The sequence below is a fragment of the Pongo abelii genome, chromosome 13 (genome assembly GCF_028885655.2).
Source record: "Pongo abelii isolate AG06213 chromosome 13, NHGRI_mPonAbe1-v2.0_pri, whole genome shotgun sequence".
Taxonomy (NCBI): Eukaryota; Metazoa; Chordata; class Mammalia; order Primates; family Hominidae; genus Pongo; species Pongo abelii.
The window spans coordinates 112,717,921-112,739,843 of record NC_071998.2 but is presented as its reverse complement, the minus strand read 5'-3'; the positions used below and the strand labels follow the sequence as shown (position 1 = coordinate 112,739,843).

The 21,923-nt window shown below is 44.8% G+C and overlaps 1 pseudogene across 1 annotated transcript in view; it reads left to right on the top strand.

The window, feature by feature from the left end:
- The window catches only part of GGTA1 (glycoprotein alpha-galactosyltransferase 1 (inactive)), a 32,897-nt pseudogene extending 11,708 nt beyond the window's left edge, over positions 1-21,189 (top strand). The window contains 4 exon segments of the transcript NR_132144.2: positions 4,268-4,303; positions 6,279-6,344; positions 7,377-7,492; positions 19,925-21,189. The product of NR_132144.2 is annotated as a glycoprotein alpha-galactosyltransferase 1 (inactive) (transcript).
- Positions 21,190-21,923: the final 734 nt, after the last annotated feature.

The window sequence follows — 21,923 nt, the reverse complement described above, 5'->3', positions numbered from 1 at the left end:
AGAAAATGAGATCAAAGTAAGCCCAATGTAATTTTAAATAACTTGTATAATCAAATAAGGAAATTACCTTAAGAAATTTCCGACAGGAATTCCATGAGAAATCCACCCTGAATTTTGAAATCCTGAAATATTTGCAGAGTTTAAAGGAGCAACTTAAGTTGTTGACTTTTGCTGCAAAATACATACTGAATTGCTGGTGATTCATTTGTGCCTGGCTAAAATCTTTGAGAGAGTGTGTGTGTGTGTGTGTGTGTGTTTAACTTTGAAAAGCAAAATGAGTTAAGCATTTCTAAGTTTTCAAATTCATCTATGGATTCACCCCAAATATATGAGCTGCCTCTGTGCCTTTTGAAACTACAATGCCTTGGAGATTCCAGCTGGAGAGGCTTCTGACACAAGTCTTCACAAGCAGCCACAGAGATGCCTGATGCCTTTGACTCAAAAGACTGGAAAAGCTCAGCCTTAAGGTTCAAAAAATCTACTGTACAATTGAGTTGTACAGAGTTATTTTGGTACCATTAATATTTTCATAGCAGAGTGTTTCAGTGGCCCCCAAGTTCAAGATGGTAGCCTGGATTAACATTCGAATATCTCTTTTGATTCTTTTTTTTTTTTTTTTTTTTTTTTTTGAGACAGTCTCTCTCTGTCACCTAGGCTGGAATACAGTGGCGCGATCTCTGCTCTCTGCAACATCTGCCTTCCAGGTTCAAGCAATTCTCCTGCCTCAGCCTCCTAAGTAGCTGTGATTACGGGCGTGTACTACCATGCCTGGCTAGTTTTTGTATTTTTAGTGGAGACAGGGTTTCACCATGTTGGCCAGGCTGGTCTTGAACTCCTGACCTCAAATGATCCACCCGCCTCGGCCTCCCAAAGTGCTGGGATTACAGGTGTGAGCCACTGTGCCCGGCCTCTTTTGATTCTTAAATTCTAGGATTTGATGAGCTAGGAGGACTGTCTTGGTTACTAAAAATGGAACTGTGCCTTTAGGTGCATCAGTAGCAGAAGAATTCTCCGAATGCTGGAGCCATTAGTCCCTGTGGTGCTGCACAGATGTAACCACTTCTGGAATGTTGCTTTGTTTCATTCTGCACAACTCATCTTAAGAAAAACATGACAAACTAGAGTGTGACCAAGTTAAAAGGGTCTGGAAACTAGGTCTTTTGAATTGAGAAAACTGAAGGGATTTAGTTCAAAGAAGAGATGACTCAGAATTTGATGTGGGGACCCTGGAACTCTTTAAGCAACTGAGGGCTGAGGACGTTTCCCACTCAGACTCTAGAGCTAGGCTGCCCCTTGGGCAAGTTACTCAGCTACTCTGTTCTTGTTTAGTTTCCCTATCTTTAAAAATTGGGGATAATAGGCTGGGCATGGTGGCTCACACCTATAATCCCAACACTTTGGGAGGCCAAGGAGGACAGATTGCTTGAACCCAGGAGTTCAAGACCAGCCCTGGCAAAATAGCAAGACCCTGTCTCTACAAAAATAAAATTAAAAAATTAGCCAGGCATGGTGGTGCGCACCTGTAGTCTCAGCTACTCAGGACGCTGAGGTGGGAGGATCACTTGAGCCTGAGAGGTTGAGGCTGCAGTGAGCTGTGGTCTTGCCACTGCACTCCAGCCTGGGTGACAGAGTAAGGCACTGTCTCAAAAAAAAAAGTTGGGGGAGGGATTATAGTAGTACCTGCCTCATAGGGTTGTTGGGAGTATTAAATAAGTTATTGTGTATAAAGCACTGGGAAGCAATGCCTAGGGCTTAATAAACACTCAATAAATGCCAGCTGTCATCCTCCTCCTCCTCTTCCTCATCATCATTTTAGCTCAGGCCACTATAACAAAGTACCACAAGGTGGTTTAAGCAACAGGAATTTAATTCTCTCAGTTCTAGAGGCTGGGGAGTCCAAGATCCCCAGTGAGGGCTCTTCCTGGCTGGCAGATGGCCACCTCCTCCTTGTATCCACACATGATGGAGAGCAAGTAAGCTACTGCCTCTTCCTTTTCTTGTAAGGTCACTAATTCCTTCATGGGGGTCCTACTCCCATGACCTCATCTAAACCTAATTATGTTCCAAAAGCCCCACCTCCAAATATCATCACACTAAGGGCAGGGCCTCCACACATGAATTTTGAAGAGATACAACATTCACTTCATAACAGTCATCATCATCATGATCTGTTCCAGAAGGCAGAACAAGAAAGGAGATTTTGGCAAATAGAAGAGCTCTAGCAGTTGGAAGAGTCCAACAGAAGAAGACTTACCCTTTGGGGTTCCTGCCTGGAGTCAGAATGTCTGCTTGGATAACCTTCAAGCTCTGAGTTTGAACACTTGATTAGATAACTTTGGTGTTTGGAATTGTAGCCAGAGTTGTACGTGCATAACTGAGCCAAAGGCTCAAATATGCATGTATACACCAGCCTCTCAGAAAGAGGGTTACTTTCTGGGCACACTCTCTCTGCATGGTAGCCAGAGCAGGTTCTGGCTGCTCTTCAGGCTAATCGTCTGGCACCTGGACTCTGGCCACAACATCCTCTGATGTGCAGAATCCACTTGAACATCTGCAAGAAACTTCAAGGGGAGGAGTTGTTTTTTGTTTTTTTTGTTTTTTATTTTTTTTTGTTTTGTCACTTTACGAATTGGCCACATGATAGCTTGAGGTGAGCTGAGGACACAAACCTTACACAGGTAGGCAGCACTAAGCTAAAATGGATTAAAAATAACTAACTCAAACATGTCAACCAATTAGTAAATAGAAGAACTGTCAGTAAAGCGTATTGAAAGAATATTATCTAGGATAGCATTTGATTTCAGGCTGCATGAAAAAATAATCTTCGAATTTTAGAGAATTAGAGGAAGCCTTCAAAATTATGATGAAATATTCATCATGGTGGTGATCACGATAGGAGCTAGTAGTTATTGAGGGCATGTGTCAGGACCCTTGCTATGTATTACCTCCGATTCTTTTTTGTTTGTTTGTTTTTGTTTTGAGATGAAATCTCAGTACTTTGGAAGGCTGAGGCAGGCACATCACTTGAGGTCAGGAGTTCGAGATCAGCCTGACCAACATGGTGAAACCCCCGTCTCTACTAAAAATACAAAAATTAGCCAGGCATGGTGGTGTGTGCCTGTAGCCCCAGCTACTCAGGAGGCTGAGGCAGGAGAATTGCCTGAACCCAGGAGGCAGAGGTTGCTGTAAGCCGAGATCATGCCACTGCACTCCAGCCTGGGCAACCGAGTGAGATTCCGTCTCAAAAAAAAAAAAAAAAAAAAAAAAAAAAGCTCAAGGAGGCAAAAATTATGTTTGGCTTGGAGGAGGATCCATTGTTCTGCATCCATTCACAAATATTTACTGAGTATCCACTGCGTACCAGGCACTGTGCTAGGATCATATCAAGCAAGGCATTGAAAAGGTGGCATCTGAGTAGAGGCTTAAAGCATAAATACATGTTTAAAAGCCACTGCAATGTGGATATTGCTGTGACCATTGTGCTGTTGAAGGATTCTGGAGAGGAGGGTAAGGAAAAGGATTATTGAGGAGATATGAAAAGTTGGTGAACCTGAATCTATAAATCCATGGCCTGAGTGTCAGGTAGGGTTCTGAGTGCTAGGTTGCAGCACTTGTAGGGGCTTAAGAGTCTCACTGCCTTCATTAGTTAAAGAAATGCTTTTTGGGGCTGTTCTATAGAAGGCTCTGAGTTGGCCACGGCATTAGGCTCTGCAGTTGATGCTTTTTTTTCTGGAGGAAGATAAATCCTGGGGGAAGGATATCTGGGCCACAGCATTTCCATCCTTTCAGGGCCTTCGTCATCACCAGGCACCTGAGTAGGTGGCAGGAGAGGACCCATCTCTGCAATGGAGAGCTGTCTTCTTTTTTAAAAAGCAAACAAACAAACAAAAATAAAACAGAATTTGAGGCCAGGCGTGGTGACTTACACCTGTAATCCCAGCACTTTGGGAGGCCAAAAGCGGTGGATCTCTTGAGCTCAGGAGTTTGAGACCAACCTGGGCAACATGACAAAACCCCATCTCTACAATACACACACACAAACACACAATTTGAGATTTTGCAGAAAACTGTTTCCCCTTGAGATCCTGAAGTGGAAATTTCCAGCCTCCTGATGTCATTGGTTATGTCTCAAAGGAGGGTAGAAACCGGGAAGCAGCTAAAACCCAGGCTCTTAGCTCAGCCCCGGGCTCAGTGATAATGGTTACAAAATCGCCTTTCTCAGAGTTAAAAGTAACATGATATGTTTTTATTTCTCTTTTGCTTTTAGCCCAGAAGCCTCTTTCTTGTGGATATATCACTCAAAGTAAGTGCTTTGAATTCTAGATTTCTAGGGGATGTTTCCCACAGTCACTCTGGCACCCCCTACAGTCCATTCTTCACATGGCAGCCAGCCATGGTGCTCCGCCGAAGTCGGAGAGGTGGTGGGTGGATTCCCGGGGATCTGGAATGTTATTTCTGCAGCTTCCGTAGACTTATCTGTATAGAACCATGGCTTGTATCTTGCCCTCAGTTCTCCTCAAAGTTCTCTTAGGTAGTGTCATTTGGGGAACATTCCTGTCTTGCTGATAAAAAGTATCCGGGGAGATATTGTCTATTATTCTGCCCTTTAAATGTTATATAAAGACCCATGCAAGAAATTGCTCTAAGAATAAACATCAGGAAAAAAATCTGAGCCTCTTGAGAAACTAGTGTGTATCATTAAAATTTTCTTTTCTTATTTTTTGAAAAGAAAATGAGAGCCATGTAAACCTTTATATTTCCAATGGTTGGGTTGGTTGTCAGAAAGCTCAGAGCAAAGTATTGCACTTAACTGCTTGTACTTACCCCAGCCTTCATTTCTGATATAATTTATTCCCTGGTGTGAAATCCTGGCTTTTATGCCCACATGTCATGTGACCTTGGAAATTTGCTGAAATCCACCCAGCCAGTATCTCAGCTCTGAAATGAAAGTAAAGGTGAAACTTTTCTTTGGGATGACTGAGGTCCTGTGAAAATATATACCTGGGTGACTAAATCTATGTATCTCTTTCTGTTCTCTCTTGTGTTTTTTATTCTTGTGTTGTTTTTCTGTTTATTGTACTTACGTATTGGAAGCCATCTCAAGCACTTCCAAGAGTTAATAGGCTTTAAAACAGGTTTCATAATATTATGCCTGTTCATGAGTTAGCTCACCACCATATTTGGCCATCGGACTTTCCTCTTTCCCCATCCTCCAGAAGGCCCCCACCTTTTCTTTTCTTTCTTTTCATTTTTTTTTTTTTAATTTTCTGAGACGGAGTCTTGCTCTGTCGCCCAGGCTGGAGTGCAGTGGTGCTATCTTGGCTCACGGCAACCTCCTTCTCCTGAGTTCAAGCAATCCTCCTGCCTCAGCCTCCTGAGTAGCTGGGATTACAGGCACCTGCCACCACGCCTGGCTAATTTTTTGTATTTTTAGTAGAGATGGGGTTTCACTGTGTTGGCCAGGCTGGTCTTGAACGCCTGACCTCAGGTGACCGGCTGGCCTTAGCCTCCCAAAGTATTGGGATGACAGGCGTGAGCCACCGTGCCTGACCCCCCACCTTGAAGAGACTTTCACAATGAATGAGAGTGTGGAAACTTTCTCAAATGGGTGGCCACAGTGACTTCTAAGTAGTTTTCTGAACTTCTTGCTCAGCGACCCTCAGATTTCCTGAGGCTGTTACTGCTAACCTTTGGGCAACCCGAATTTTTCTCTAGACTTTTACAACAATCTGAATTCTGCTGGTTTTAGCTAAAGAAACATGGAAACATGCATTGGTTTTTCATGAAGCCTATAACTTGTTACAGTCATTTTCAAGTCATAAAGCTCTTTTATGTATGCTATTTCATGCAGTCTTCAAAATTACCTTCATGGCAGGTCTGTTATTGGTATTATTGACTCTACTTTTTGGAGGAGAAAGTCAAAATTCAGAGAGGGAAAATGTCCTATCACAGTCACACAGCTAGTAAGTGGCAGATCTAGAACTCAGGTTTATGCATTAATACCACCCCCACTCCAGCCCCTTTTTCCCTTCTCTTCCTCTAGGGCCCCCAGGATGAGCTGAGGGCCGGGGACTACCCAAGGGAGGAGAGATTGAGGGAGCTTCAGGTCTGTTCTCTCTCATTCAGCTAAAGTGTCTCATTTCTGTCTGTTTTATAAATTGGCATTTTAAGTTTTTTTATTTTTTAAAAGTAATCTCGGCTATAAAAAGAATTTGGAAACCCTAAGTTTGGGGACACCACATTTTCTAAAAATATTTGTAACCTTTTTCATTTCTTAGAAACCCAGAAGTTGATGACAGCAGTGCTCAGAAGGGCTGGTGGTTTCTGAGCTGGTTTAACAATGGGTAAGGTGATCAGACAGCAGTCGGTCTTTGCCCACCCACCTGGTGCTTGCAGAGGGTCCACACACAATGGTTTCATGTTCATGACCTTCTCAGTCACTCATCTTTCTTGCTTATTGAAATTATATGAAGAATATTTTGTGAGTGGGACTAGGACATTTGAGGGTTGGTTTTGTTTTTGAGACAGGGTCTCGCTGTCACTCAGGCTGGAGTGCAGTGGTGCAAACATAGCTCACTGCAGCTTCAAACTCCTGGGCTCAAGTGATCCTCCCGCCTCAGCCTCCCGAGTAGCTAGACTACAGGCATGCACTACCACATCCAGATAAATAAGTTTTTTGTTTTGTTTTGTTTCAGTTAACTTGGGGGCTGAGGCTTGGGCTGAAGTTTATTTATTTATTTTTATTTTTTTGAGATGGAATTTTGCTCTTATTGCCCAGGCTGGAGTGCAATGGTGTGGTCTCGGCTCACTACAACCTCCACCTTCTGGGTTCAAGTGATCCTCCTGCCTCAGCCTCCCAAGTAGCTGAGATTACAGGTGCCCGCCACCACACCTGGCTAATTTTTGTATTTTTAGTAAAGACAGGGTTTCACGATGTTGGCCAGGCTGGTCTCTAACTCCTGACAGGTGATCTGCCCACCTTGGCCTCCCAAATTGCTGAGATTATAGGCATGAGCCACCATGCCTGGCCTGGGCTAAAGTTTAGATTGCAGGAAAGACAATCATAAACTAAAATGTTCTTAGAAGAATTGTCTTATCAAGTTTCCCTCACCCCCCCTAAAATAACTTGAGGGTTGCTGGGTCATTAAATTGTTAACTGTGCTGACTTGGAAGGGTAATGAGTTGAGTACTGCATCTTTTCATCAAAAATATGTCTTTATGAATAAACGCTTAGTGCCTAGAGCCTTTTTCTGGTCAGTTCACTTAGTGCATGCATAATCTGCCTTGGAACACATTTCCACAAGATACTCACCAGTTCTCTGACCACCGCAGTCACCTTCCCTGCCTTACCTGGTTTACTTTCCCTTTGTACTTAGGATCCACAATTATCAACAAAGGGAAGAAGACATAGACAAAGAAAAAGGAAGAGAGGAGACCAAAGAAAGGAAAATGACACAACAGAGCTTCGGCTATGGGACTGGTTTAATCCAAAGTAAGAAAAGTGGCGTCACTCCCTGTGCAGCAAATCCATGGCCCTGAGGGGGGTGGTGTGGTAGTGGAGGCAACAGTGCCATTGAGAACACTCCTGATTTGGGAGAAAGAGCCTTAGCATATTAGACCTTTAACAGTAGACATATGTGTATGTGCATCTATTTGATTGTGATGTAAAGTGTATTTCTCACTGTGAGTTATGGTCAAAAACACTGTGCTAGGCATTGTGTTAGGGAGAGGAGACAGGAGAAATCAATCAACATGGTTATATTTGAGAAGTTCATGGTCTTATAGGGGTCGTTACTGTAAAACTATTATTTGCCTAGATTGGTAGGAGGCAGGATCAACTGGAAGGATGTGGTTCTGGGAGTGAGGAGATGGGAGCTGTCCAGGGTGACTTTGAGACCTGAGAGACTGGTGGGTGTTGGTGCCATTGGCCAGAAAGGGGACTGGAGGAGGAGACACAGGCCTCAGAGCTGGGGGAGGTGGGGACCTCCATTAGGAATGCATGTGGACGCAGGTGCTTATGGGACATCTGGACAGAGTCACAGGGTGCTCCTGAGCTTGGCAGATGGTATGTGCTGGAGATGTGCAATGAGGTATCATCAGAGTAATCAGGAGAGAATGGCATCTTTTTTTTAATTTAATTTTTAATTTTTATTCATTTTGAGACAGGGTCTTTCTCTGTCACCCAGGCTGGAGCGCAGTGGTGCAATCGTGGCTCACTGCAGCCTTGACCTCCCAGGCTTAGCCTCCTGAGTAAGGAGGCTTGGTGTGCGCCACCACGGTCAGCTAATTTTTAATTCTTTTGTAGAGACAGGGTCTTACTATGTTGTCCAGGTTGCTCTTGAACTCCTGGGCTTAAGTGATCCTCCTGCCTTGGCCTCCCAAAGTGCTGGGATTACAGGTGTGAGCCACCATGCCCAGCCTGAAAATAGCATCTATCCCATTGTGAAGGAGCTTGGGCTCTGGAAAGACTGAATATGTTCTGGCAAGTTCTCTTATTGTTTGGGGATAAGGGATCCGTGCCAGTGTGGAGGGATGGGAATTTTGGCTTCCCATATGTCATTTGATGATCTGCACAACAGGGTAGGCATCTCTGAAATGCTAAACAACTCATAGAAATGTGAGAAGATGGAAGCATTGTTGCTTTGATAAAGCCCCTTAGATGGGGGAGTGAGACTCCCCCAGGGACAGGCTAGATGGGCCAGAGATGGTCCCCAAAGGCCCTTCTAAGGAGAATGGGGCAATTTTACTGTGGCACTTGTGCTTTGCTGAGCAGGACTTAGGAGGTGGGGCTGGGGCTGAATGATTGGGGGCAGAGAGGAGGGACAGACCACAGTCACCAGCTTTCACCGTCTTCACTCTTCCCCTTGCATGGCTTCATCTCCAAATGAATAGGGAGCAGATATTTATTTTTAATTTATCTTATCTTATCCTTTGTTTATTTATTTATTTATTTATTTATTTATTTATTTATTTGAGACAGGGCCTCATTCTGCCACCAGGCTGGAGTGCAGTGGCACAATCATGGCTCACTGTAGCCTCCACCACCCAGGCTTAAGTGATCCTCCCACCTCAGCCTCCCAAGCAGCTGGGACTACAAGCATGCGCCACCACACCTGGCTAATTTTTGTATTTTTTGTAGAGAGGGGGTCTTGCCATGTTGCCCAGGCTGGTCTTGAACTCCTGGTTTCAAGTGATCCCCTGCCACGGCCTCCCAAAGTGCTAGGATTACAGGCATGAGCCACTGCTTCTGGACACAAGCAGATTATTTAAAGAATGTTGGTTTGAAGTGGCACCAAATTTAAGTCTTCTCAGGGCATCTAAGTCTATTTCTTGCATAAATGAATGATTGGATGAAGGAATGGATGAACAAATAAATATACTTTGTATAAATGTATCCTTTTTGGCTCATGCTTGTAATCCTAGCACTTTGGGAGGCCGAGACAGGTGGATTGCCTGAGCTCAGGAGTTCAAGACCAGCCTGGGCAACATGGTGAAACCCCGTCTGTACTGCAAAACAAAAAATCAGCTGGGAGTGGTTGTGGGCGCCTGTAATCTCAGCTACTCAGGAGACTGAGGCATGAGAATTGCTTGAACCCAGGAGGCAGAAATTGCAGTGAGCCAAGATCATGCCACTGCACTCCAGCCTGGGCAACAAAGCGAAACTCTGTCTCAAAAAAAATAAAATATCCTTTTTTGTAAACTACCTAAAACCACGGTATATTGTGCATATTTTCATATCAAGGTCACTTTGCTTCCATGACACCACCTCCTCATTTATGACCGTCTCCTAAGAGGGGCAGCTCCCTCTTCTCAGCTGTCAGGGATTAGAGTTTATGGGAGCTAAGTCCAGCATCCTCTTCTCTGTTCTTTATATACTTTTTTTTTTTTTTTTGAGATAGAGTATTGCTCTGTCGCCAGGCTGGAGTGCAGTGGCGCGATCTCGGCTCACTGCAAGCTCTGCCTCCCGGGTTCATGCCATTCTCCTGCCTCAGCCTCCCAAGTAGCTGGGACTACAGGCGCCTGCCACTGTGCCCGGCTAATTTTTTTATATTTTTAGTAGAGACAGGGTTTCATCGTGTTAGCCAGGATGGTCTCGATTTCCTGACCTGGCGATCTGCCTGCCTCGGCCTCCCAAAGTGCTGGGATTACAGGCGTGAGCCACCACGCCTGGCTTATACACCATTTTCCAATGTGCTCTCATCCATTTTCATGGCATTAGGTACCATTAGTGAGATTAGGTACCATCCTACATTTAAATCTTTAGCCCAGATTTTGCCTTTGAGCTGTGACTTGTGTCTACCTGCCTGCCTGACATCTCTGCATGTCTCACGTGGCCAGAATGGATTTCTCAATTCCACCCCACCCTTGTTCTCCTCATTTCCCATCCCAGTAAAGGGCTAAAGACACACAGTCTGGGAGACCTTTCCCTCTGTCTACCTCACGGTCTAATTCATTAGCATGTTCTGTCAATTCTTCCTCTGAAATCCTTTCCACTTCATCCCCTTCTCTCCGCTCGACAGCCACCATGCTATCCCTGTTCATGTTGCCATCAGCTTTTCTCTGCGTCCTTGTCTAGCCAGCCTGCTGTTGCTTAGAGGGAATCCAGTCAATAGTGAGTTGTGTTGGATGCAGAGGCTCATGCCTGTAATTCCAGCACTTTGGGAGAATGAGGGAGGAGGATCGCTTGTGTCCAGAAGTTGAAGACTAGCCTGGGCAACTTAGTGAAATCCTGTCTCTTCAAAAAAATAAAAAATTAGCTAGATGCAGTGGCGCATGCCTGTAGTCCCAGCTACTCAGGAGGCTAAGGTGGGAGGATCACCTGTATTCCACATCTTTTTTTAACCTACTCCATGGTTCATAGAATTTTAATGTTTCCGGCTGGGCATGGTAGCTCACGCCTGTAATCCCAGCACTTTGGGAGGACGAGATGGGTGGATCACCTGAGGTCGGGAGTTCGAGACCAGCCTGACCAACATGCAAAACCCAGTCTCTACTAAAAATACAAAATTAGCCAGGTGTGGTGACCCATGCCTATAATCCCAGCTACTCAGGAGGCTGAGGCAGGAGAATCACTTGAACCTGGGAGGCAGAAGTTGCAGTGAGCCAAGATCGCACCATTGCACTCCAGCGCTCCAGCCTGGGCAACAGGAGCGAAACTCCGTCTGAAAAAAAAAAAAGAATTTTAACTCTTCTTCTACCCACCCCTTGGGTACCAAAATGTGCCATAAATAAATATATAAAATTTGAAAGCTGCCAATAACCTAGGGAGGTGTGTGCTTTGGTTAGGGGGCCCTTTTATTTTGGGGAAGCTTTTGTGGAACTCCTCACACTGGCATCACACCGTTGCATGTCCTACGTGGAAGGAAAGCATCTGAGCAGCTCTTTCCTGGCACTTTTTCCTTTCTTTTGAGTGCCCCATCTTTGTGATCTTGGACTTCTCTGGCAGCTGACATTCTCAAAGACTAGCTTTTCACATGTGCGGAGCTGCTCTTCGTCACTTCTTTTTTGGGGGGTTTTGTGGGTTTCGATGACTAAGACTCCTTGATGCAGCGGTTCATCCAGAAAGCTGATCTTGATCTCATTCTCCCTCCGCCCCAGTCTCCCCAGTTGCCTGCATTTTCAGGCTGTTGTGCGGCTTTGTAGTCAGGGTCACTGACCTGTTGGAATTGTCAGTGGAATCAAATAATTAACAGCTGGGAAATAGAATATTTTAATTTGTAATTCAACATTAATTTTTAATGTTGCTACTTTTTCTTACGGCTTGGGAATCCAAATAACTAAACTGGGCTCTGGTTTTCTGACTCAGTCCTTCTAGAAGACCTGGACTGAGTGAACATGTGGTTGAGGAGTGTGTAACAGGCAGACCACCTGTTGGGACTGCGAGATTCTCAAGGGGAAGGACTGGGTCTCATTTCTCCCATCTCAGCGCTTAGCAGGATGACCTGGTATAGAGCAGGGAACTGGGAAATGTGGGTCGGGGGATCAGACACCCCAGTTGGGTCTTTTATATAAATTAAATGGCAAAAGCCTCCATACCCTTCTCCTTCTTTCCTACCCTCCACTTTATCTGCAAAATGGGAATGATGATAACACCCACGTCATAGAATGGTCACGAAGCCCAAATGAGAGAATAAAAGTCAAGCACTTAGCCTCTGGTGCACAATAAGTATTAAATAAGTATACCTATTTCTCCTTTTCCTTTTTCAAAAATAGTATTACCAAATGTCTAGCTTATATACAGTTACAAGACTTAGCTAGTGGGCTATGTTAGAGCTACTAAAAGATCTTTGGCAAGCTAAAACCAAGATGCAATGAATGAGGTGTAACGAACAAGAGAGTTTTAAGTTCAGAAATGGTTACAGAAGTATAAGACAGCTGTGTGGGTGTTTTTTGGTTTTTGGTTTCTGGTTTGCAATCTCGTCGTTCAACAAAGATGGGAGTTTTATAGAACTAAAAGCACCACGTAAGCTACTAAAAACAACAACAAAAAAGGTTCATCATTTCTCAGTCTGAATTGACAAAAATGCCAAAGCAAATAAAAATGATTACTTTTTATTTTATTTTGTTTGTTTATTTATTTATTTCAAGATGGAGTTTCACTCTTGTTGCCCTGGCTGGAGTGCAGTGGCACGATCTTGGCTCACCGCAACCTCCGCCTCCTGGGTTCAAGCAATTCTCCTGCCTCAGCCTCCCAAGTAGCTGGGATTACAGGTGTGCACCACCACACCTGGCTAATTTTGTATTTTTTTAGCAGAGACAGGGTTTCACCATGTTGGCTAGGCTAGTCTTGAACTCCTGATCTCAAATGATCCACCCGCCTTGGCCTCCTAAAGGGCTGGGATTGCAGGCATGAGCCACCGCGCCCGGCTTATTTTTTAAGTGGAAATAGGGTTACCTTTAGATCTGGACAAACCTGGGTTTTAACCCCAACTTCATCAGCAGAGGAATGAAAAGGCATATAAGAAATAGTGTACGTGGTAGCTCAGCTCAGAGCATGGACTCCAGAGTCAGAAGATCTTGTTTAAATCCCAGCTTTAACCCCTACTAGCTGTGCAACCTTAGGCAAGTTGTTTGACTTATCTGTGCTAGTTTCTTCACTGATAAAATGGGAATCAAAATAGCACCTACCTCAGAAGGGTGAGCCCTTTGCACAGTGCGTGGTCCCAAAGGAATTGCTCAGTGTGTGTTAGCTTGCATCATTAGTGACCAGCTGTTTGGCCTTGGACAAGATAATAAGCTGCTCTGAGACTTGGTTTTCTTACCTGGACCATGGACATGATACATTGCAGGGCTGTTGCAGAGACTAAATGAGAAAGTGTACGTGGTGGGTGCCTGGCACAGGTTGGTGCAGAGGGCACAGTAGCTTCTTTCATGATTGAAGGAAACCAAGGGCAACTGTGTCCTCCATGCAGCAGGCGTACCTGGGGTGCTGAGGGCAGAGCTAAGTCTTAGAGTTTGAGACTCCAGACAAGTTGAGGTGAACCAGGAGAGCACCCTGAAAGTGTTTCCCCTGTCTGCCATCTGGACAAACCTGGAGCAATTTCAGCATTGGGGGTGAAATGTAGGAAGCAGGCCAGTTCCACCTGGGGTGGAATCTGGGAAGCAGACCAGATGTGATGCCTGCAGCTGGGGTGGGAGGGCAGAGTCAGCTCAAAAACTACAGGGTACAGCATCTGGGGACAAGGGACAGGAGGCCTGAGAGGAGAGTCTACTGAGGCCCCTTTTCCACTCCAAGGCTGGGGTGAAGCAGGGGATGACCCAGCTGCACTCATCAGCCTCGCTGTGGGAAAAACCCAACTTTGCTGATGGGTAGGGCGGTTCTGTGAAAACCCAGGCCTCCACTGGCCGTGCTGGCCCAAGGTATTTGCTAACCTCTCCCTGACAGCCTCACTAGGGCCACGGCAGTGTAGCCAGCAGGGATCACCAGGACTTTGCCCCAATCACTCGCCTTCCTGGGGCTGAACCAAGATGCTGCCCACAGTGAATCCAGTAAAGTACAACAAAATGCCAAGCAGGGTGCCAGGCCCATACTGGGGTTTTAATCTAAATGACCCTGTGCCAGTCTCTGCTTCCCAATGGGGAAAATGCAGCCACCTCCTGATCCAGTAGGGAGTCAGAGCCTCCCCCTGCCTGGAGCCCCACCCTCATGCTGGGGCCCCTGCGGCTCTGTGATTTCTGCATTTACCCTTCAGGGCTTTGGGGTTTTGTGCTTTATTATAGCTTCCTGTGTTTGTGTTGGCCTTGCCAAGTCCCGTTCAAGCTCTCTGAGCACAGCAAAGCGCCCTCCTTCTCGCCCCTTTTGTGTTCCTAGTAAAGAGGCTCCTGGTCTAAGGAGAAGGTCCTTGCCAGAGCCCTGGGCTCCAGTCTTGGCCTTGCTGGGCCTCTGTCAAGTGCCTTCCTTTCGGGCGCCTTTGTCTCCTTGTTTGTAAAGTGAGCAGTAACATCAGAATCCCTTTAATCTAGGGCCGTTTTTGGCCAATGACCAGGTTCCCACCCAGATATCTCTTCTAGCAAAAGGCAAATGGAAACAGCTTTTTCTCTTTCGAATCTAATGTCACTCTCTCATCCAACTTTATCAAGGCTTAGGATCTCCTTAGGCTCAGATGACATCCATAGGGATAAATAACACCCAAAGGTGCTACTAGTAGCTTAGGAAGTACCTGGGAAAGTAGGGAAAGGGATTTAGAAGTAGGAAGAGAACAAAGTAGAAGAGGAAAGAAGGTATGAGATGTAGAGATAAGAGCCTCATAAGGGCCCCCCAAAATAGGCCTCAGAGGGCTGGGCGCAGTGGCGCATGCCTGTAATTCTGCACTTTGGGAGGCTGAGGCTGGTGGATCACCTGAAGTCAGGAGTCCAAGAGCAGCCTGGCCAACATGGTGAAACCCCATCTCTACTAAAAATACAAAAATTAGCCAGGCGTGGTGGGGCACACTTATAATCGCAGTTACTTGGGAGGCTGAGGCAGGAGGATCACTTGAACCTGGGAGGCAGAGACTGCAGTGAGCCAAGATCCCATCACTGCACTCCAGACTGGGTGACAGAGCGAGATCTGTCTAAAAAAAAAAAAAGATAGCCCTCAGAGGCACCTGAGCAAAAGTCTCCTCTTCCTCACCCAGAAGATGCTACCCCTGCAAATGGCACACCTCCTAGCCAAGTGTTTGGCGTTAAGCTACAGTCAGGATTCAAGGACAGTCCCTGCAGATCATAGCTGACCCCCCTTATCCTTGGACAGTCTCTGCCCCACAATGGCAAAGCTGCCCTCACTCAGGGAACTCTACGTTTTATCACCAGGAAACGCCCAAAGGTTGTGACAGTGACCAGATGGAAGGCGCCGGTTGTGTGGGAAGGCACTTTCAACAAAGCCATCCTAGGAAATTATTATGCCAAACAGAAAATTACCGTGGGGTTGATGGTTTTTGCTATTGGAAGGTAGGTGTCACTGATAAAACTGTCCTTGACTGTTTCTTTTTCCACTGTCAAAACATTTGTGTGGAGACTCCTGAACTGATGGAGGCCAGCCATGATTTTTTGATTTATTAGATAGGAGAATGTTTTCGTGGAACTGGTTCAGTCTCCTTTCTGCTGAGGCCCTAAAATGCTGAGAACAAAATAATAGTAGGTAAGTCCACTCATACCTACCTCAAAATGAGGGCCTTGGGTTGCAGGAAAACATGTCTGTTCCACCCACCAAGCCCAGGGTCAACAGCATACCCACAACCAGTTCCTCCCTGATCACTATGGCTTCCTTTAGAAATTCCACAAGTGCTAGCTGCTAGACAGCCCAGAGTGCATCATTATTTTTCCTATGCTCTACGGCCCAGGACCAACTACAGAGAGATTTATAGCAAGTTCTAGGTGCAGAGTGACCTAAGCACAGTGGCTTTCCACGCTGGAACACAGCTGACCACTCTTCCATGGGTTCCTCAGATCACTTCTACTTTTTCTCTCATGGAGGATTTGGCCCTAGAAGATTTGCTGGTTAGAGCTTGCTCTTCCAAAGGTTGGATAGGTTCCAGTTTCAACTCCCTTGTTCGAACATATGATGCAAAAAAACTACAATCATTCTTACTTGAAAGTTCTAGCTCTAGGCCAGGTGTGGTGGGTCACGCCTGTAATCCTAGCACTTTGGGAGGCCAAGGTGGGTGGATCACGAGGTCAGGAGATCGAGACCATCCTAGCTAACACGGTGAAACCCCGTCTCTACTAAAAATACAAAAAATTAGCTGGGCGTGGTGGCACATGCCTGTAGTCTCAGCTACTTGGGAGGCTGAGGCAGGAGAATCCCTTGAACCTGGGAGGCGGAGGTTGCAGTGAGCCGAGATCGCGCCCCTGGGTGACAGAGCAGACTCTGTCTCAAAAAAAAAAAAAAAAGAAAAGAAAAGAAAGGAAGTTCTAGCTCTAATATTAGTTATTAAAGATAATCCATTTTGCTTTTTTTGGAGAATTTTCCTTTTTTTTTCAAAATAAAACTAAAAGTCCAATTTTCCTACTTTTTTTTTCTACCCTCTAGGCCTTTCCCTCTGTATCTCTTCTGAAGAAGCTTCACGGATAGTCGATTCCTTTGCCTTGTATAAAGAGAGTTGAAGGCTCAGATTGATCTGAGCTTTGCCAAGGTGGGGCTTAAAAGAGAGCTCTGTAAAGATCTGATAGTTCTCCAAAGATAACCTTCCCCAACCCAGAGCCTAGCAGCTATTACTGTTCTGTCATTAACAATACCAGTCAAGTTCTAATGTCACTGAATGTGCTGATCCTAGGGACCTATGTGGTCTCTCTAACAGAGAATGGTGACTGTGGAGTTTTGACATGTTTACTAGAAGAATCTGTACTCATATAGGTTGGGAGCCACCTAATTAGATTAGGTGAACCACCCAGCTCACCTAATCCTTTGGCACAAAAGGGGATAACCCAGCCACGTTGCAGATTGATTTGATCCTGGTGTTTCCAAAAAGAACAAAACATTACCCAATGCCCCACAACGGCTGCAGCCATCCAGTTCCAACTCTGCACAACTAAACTGTGAATTGCACATCCTGGTGAAAGCACTCTGCCCTCAGCTCTGAGACAAGGGAGGACTGTTTGTACTCAGCAGCAATAAATCTTTACAAGTGGATTTGGACTTTTAGGAGGTGTAATGTTTGGTTTGTTTTCAAGCAACAATGCATGGAGCCAACTGCAGTGCTTTAATCTCTAAACAATGTGAAACCTCACAATGAATCTCTCCTGTACTCAACCCCACCCCACCCTACCCCAGTATTGTTTCCCAAGCTTCAGGGCACAATAGATTTTTCTCGAAGTCCCAGAATACTGAAGGATTTCCTGGCCACTAGCCACAGAGCCACACTGAAGTCCCTTTTTATATTCCTCAGATATATTCTCTTCATTTAAAGAATCAATACTATAAACCCTTGGATTACCACATGCCAACATTAAAAGCACACTTTATTTTGGTAACAAATAAAGGGAATCCAAGCAGCAACAAAAAGCGAAAAGAAGTGCCATTCATTATTACTCACAAAACACCATGATTGGCCAGTAGTGTGATCAGCACATTAAATTCAGTCCACACGTGTTTAGGGTTTGGCCAAGTTGTATTAAGCCATCTGGCTTATTCTTCCTCTTCCTGGTAATCTCCATAGCATAGCTTCACAAATAGTCTATAGCTTGGGCTTACAGAAGACACCAATAAAATGTTTTTCTTTTCTTCTTCTTCTTTTTTTTTTTTTTTTGAGATGGAGTCTTGCTCTTTCGCCCAGGCTGGAGTGCAGTGGCACCATCTCAGCTCACTGCAACTTCTGCCTCCCAGGTTCCAGCAATTCCCCTGCCTTAGCCTCCCAAGCAGCTGGGACTACAGGTGCGAGCCACCACGCCCAGCTAATTTTTGTATTTTTAGTAGAGATGGGGTTTCATCATATTGTCCAGGCTGGTCTCACACTCCTGACGTTGTGATCCACCCGCCTCGGCCTCCCAAAGTGCTGGGATTACAGGCGTGAGCCACCGTGCCCGGCAATGGGAGACGGCATGCAATGCTTTTCAAATGAATAGATAAATAGTTAAAATACCACTAAATACCTACTAGAATGGCCAAAATTCAAAACACTGACAACACCAAATGCTGACAAGGATGTGGAGCAACAGGAACACTTATTCATTGCTGGTAGGAATGCAAAATGGTACAGCCACTTTGGAAGACAATTTGGCAGTTTCTTACAAAACTAAATATACTCTTACCACACGATCCAGCAATCATGCTCCTTGGTATTCACCCAAATGAGTTAAAAACTTATGTCTACACAAAAACCTGCACATGGATATTTACAGAAGCTTTATTTCATAATTGCCAAAACTTGAAAGCAACCAAGATGTCCTTTGGTAGGTGAATAGAAAAATGAACTAAGTCACATCCAGACAATGGAATATTATTCCATGCTAAAAATAAATGAGCTATCAAGTCATGAAAAGATATGTTACTAAGTAAAAGAAGCCACACTGAAAAGGCTACATGCTGTGTGCTTATATGACATTCTGGAAAAGGTAAAACTATGGAGACAGTAAAAAGGTCGGTGATTGTTCAGGGTTGTTCGGGGAGGCAGGGATTAATGAGCAAAGCTCAGAGAATTTTTAGGGCAGTGATGCTATTTTGCATGATACTATAATGGTGGATACATGTCATTATACTTTTGTTAAACCCTTAGAATGTACCACACCAAGAGTGAACCCTAATGTAAACTATGGATGTTGGGTGATAGTGATATGTCATTGTAGCTTCATTGATTGTAACAAATGTATCACTCTGGTGCGGGGATGTTGATAGTGGAGGGGTGGGGCTGTGCAAATGTGGGAGCAGGAGGTATATGGGAACTCTGTACTTTTGGCGCAATTTTTTTGTGAACATAAAACTTCTCTAAAAAAACATAGTCCTTATTTTTCCTTTTTTTTCTTTCTTTTAACTTTTTGATCTTCTCTTTTCATTTTTTGATCTTCTCTTTTCATCTACGTTTACTCAGCCACCGAATGTGGCTTACTGCTAACATAGTTCTTTTTTTAAGATAAAGTAGTTAAAATAAGGTTAAATAAGAAGTTGCTCATTCTAGTATTTGGATGGACTAGTATTTTGGATGATGGTGTGTGGACAATGGATTGGTGTTTTACGTGACTAGTGGGAGGCTCATAGGATGACTATGTAACATGAAAGCAGATCTAGATCTCATAACTCATTCTCTGTATCACAGAGGACAAGAGAGTGCTGCTGTTTGGGCTTAATGCATCCCCAGTGGACCCAAGGGTCACATCACCCTTGTATCTGGTCTGGCAGTAGCAACATTGGGGTTTATGTTAGGGCTTTGAATGGAGCTCAAGAACTAGTACCCCCTTTGACTGTCCAAAATTTGGACCAATTGGTAAATTGGACAAAGGGGTAAGGAAGGCAGAGGGTGGTAAATATTACCTTCATTATAGTTGAAGCTGATATTGGAGAATGTGGCTTATATCTGCAAGCCCTGGGCCTCCTAAATATTTAACCCCCAGGGTTAGAAGACTTAAGCATCCAGGCACCTACAGGCCTCTGGATGTGAGAATAGGTCCCGTACTAAGCTTCCTGTAAAACCCAGAGCAGTTGAGAACACATGCTCTCTTGGACTGGCAGGCTCCTAAGAGCCGGAGGAGAGGAAGGATAGGATAGTGCATGTCTAGTTCTAGTTGCTCTTCCAAAATTGGCAGTCAGATAAGTCATTCCAGCTCCCCACGGACTGAGTGACTGAATGGTGCGAGAGTAGCCGCGGTATTACACTAACATGAAAACACACCTGGGGTGGGAAGAAATCATTCTCCTACTAACCATAAAATATAGACAAGATGATTATAACAGCATGTGGTTTCTTTCAGGAATCCCAGAGGGTAAATGTTTTGCTTTTCTTCTTTGTTTCAGATATAATGGGCATTACTTGGAGGAGTTCATAACATCTGCTAATAGGTACTTCATGGTCGGCCACAAAGTCATATTTTACATCATGGTGGATGATGTCTCCAAGGTGCCGTTTATAGAGCTGGGTCCTCTGCATTCCTTCAAAGTGTTTGAGGTCAAGCCAGAGAAGAGGTGGCAAGACATCAGCATGATGCGTATGAAAATCACTGGGGAGCACATCTTGGCCCACATCCAACACGAGGTCGACTTCCTCTTCTGCATGGATGTGGACCAGGTCTTCCAAGACCATTTTGGGGTGGAGACCCTAGGCCAGTCGGTGGCTCAGCTACAGGCCTGGCGGTACAAGGCAGATCCCGATGACTTTACCTAGGAGAGGCGGGAAGAGTCAGCAGCATATATTCCATTTGGCCAGGGGATTTTTATTACCATGCAGCCATTTTTGGAGGAACACCCATTCAGGTTCTCAACATCACCCGGGAGTGCTTTAACGGAATCCTCCTGGACAAGAAAAATGACGTAGAAGCCGAGTGGCATGATGAAAGCCACCTAAACAAGTATTTCCTTCTCAACAAACCCTCTAAAATCTTATCCCTAAAATACTGCTGGGATTATCATATAGGCCTGCCTTCAGATATTAAAACTGTCAAGCGATCACGGCAGACAAAAGAGTATAATTTGGTTAGAAATAACGTCTGACTTCAAATTGTGCCAGTAGATTTCTGAATTTGAGAGAGAAGTATTCTGGCTACTTCCTCAGAAAAGTAACACTTAATTTTAACTTAGAAAAATACTAATGAAACACCAACATGGCAAAAACATACCATTCCTCCTTGTAACTTGGGGCTTTGTAATGTGGAAGAATGAATCTAGGGTAATCAGATATAAATTCCCAGTGATTTCTTATCTATTCTGGGTTTAGGGGAAATACTATCAACTGAACCAAAAATAACTTGTCATAGGCAGAGATAAAGCCAGAAACACTCTACACATGCCAGATAACATCTGGAGAAAAGGGTGCTAAGGGAAGCGTTTGGCAGCAAGATATGATTGTAAGGGGTTGTCCCTTGAGTTCAATGTCTGCCTATTTCTGATGGGTCTAAAGCAACATGGAGTTACTGTGCAGCAGAGCTCTCAGTAAAGACACCATTTGCCTTGGCAATCCTCAAAAGGCTTCAATAGCAGATTGCTTCAGGCCATCTGTAGTCCGTCCTTTTCTCATCTGATGTTGCTTGGCTTCTGTGAGAAAGATTCGTGGAGTGTCCCAGTAGATATCATGGTGGTGCGTGATCAGAGTCCCAAGGAACATGAATGAGCCAAGGTGCCCAGCATGAAGTCAAAACAAAGCCTCGACATGAGTTTGCCATGAAACAGCAAAGAGAGAGTGGAAGACAGGAGCCAATCACTGTGGGGCAGTGCCACCCTGAGGGCACTTAGGGTATGGGGTTGGTGCTTAAATACATCACAGATCCAGGTACTGAATGGGAGGAAATGTGGGTGATTTCCAATCTCGTTGACCCTATGTTCAGGGACTTGAACGGAAGATGTTTCTTGTGTTGCCTAAGTGGTATTCAGTCTTCCAGACTCTGCAACTTGCATCTTCAAATCCTTGGCAAAGAGATGTGGATGGTGTCAGAGAAGGCAAAGGCCTGCAGTGGATTGAAGAGGCTTGCAAGCAGTTCCATTTCTAGGATGTGGGCTTCATCAGAGGACACTCGGTCACCACTTAGCTAGTCTAAACCTCAGGGTTCCTCAGCCCATCATACCCCAACTTGGAGGGCTGACATCAAGGAGTAGACTGGAGAAACAGCCCTCCCATCAAGTAACCTCTTGTTTTCTCCTGCTCCATCTGCACTATGGAAGTGTAACAATTAGACATACTTGGCAAAATGGTTAATTGATTTTGTAACAGAAGCATGAGCCATAACAATGGGAGATCTAGTTATCATGACTGAACAGCTTAACATTCAATTCCCTTCTCTAAGAGAAGCTGTGAAATCCTACA